Here is a 640-nt window from a genome sequence, read left to right as displayed (position 1 = left end):
CTCTCTCTCTCTCTCTCTCTCTCTCTCTCTCTCTCTTTCTTTCCTCTTTCCCTCATCCTAGTTGTACCTTCCCTTTAAACAGTTTCTTTCTCTTTCACAGTATCTATTGTACCTTTCAGGTTTCATTTACTTTTTCAAGTTCTTACACTAGGGAGACAATACAATGGTTACACTCGTGGAGTGAAGAATGATTTTCACAAGGACCCAGTGGCAGTTGTGAGGTGGCGTGGGGATGCTTCAAAGGAGTATGCAACCTAGATCCCTCCATCCATGGTTCACAGTGGAGTTTGCATTATATGGCACCAGCCTGTGGCCAGTTGTTGACCCTTGCACTTTGTAATAGGAACTTTTCAGGTCCAGTATTATCTGAAGAGATCACCACCTTATCATTGGTCTGTTGTTGATTAGAATGCCATTATGTGGCACATGACTTTAAAAATCTATTCATTCTTTCCACGTCAATATCCAGAGATAGTTTCAATTACATAGAACAAAGTGAGGAAGCCTTCTCTTCTGAAATATCTTTGATAATTTGACTTCATTTTCAGGCCCAAAGTGACAGTGTGACACCAAAGCATGGTGCATGAGTCTTCACAACAGCATATTTATTTATTTATTTATTTATTTATTTATTTATTTA

General features: G+C 38.8%; 1 protein-coding gene across 2 annotated transcripts in view; it reads left to right on the top strand.

Moving 5' to 3' along the window:
- The window catches only part of Plch1 (phospholipase C eta 1), a 284,974-nt gene that overhangs the window by 221,001 nt on the left and 63,333 nt on the right, over positions 1–640 (top strand). The gene's annotated exons all lie outside the window — the stretch shown is intronic.

This window comes from Octodon degus, unplaced genomic scaffold (assembly GCF_000260255.1).
Source record: "Octodon degus isolate 3935 unplaced genomic scaffold, OctDeg1.0 scaffold00115, whole genome shotgun sequence".
NCBI lineage: Eukaryota > Metazoa > Chordata > Mammalia > Rodentia > Octodontidae > Octodon > Octodon degus.
This window is presented reverse-complemented; position numbering and strand designations above follow the sequence as displayed.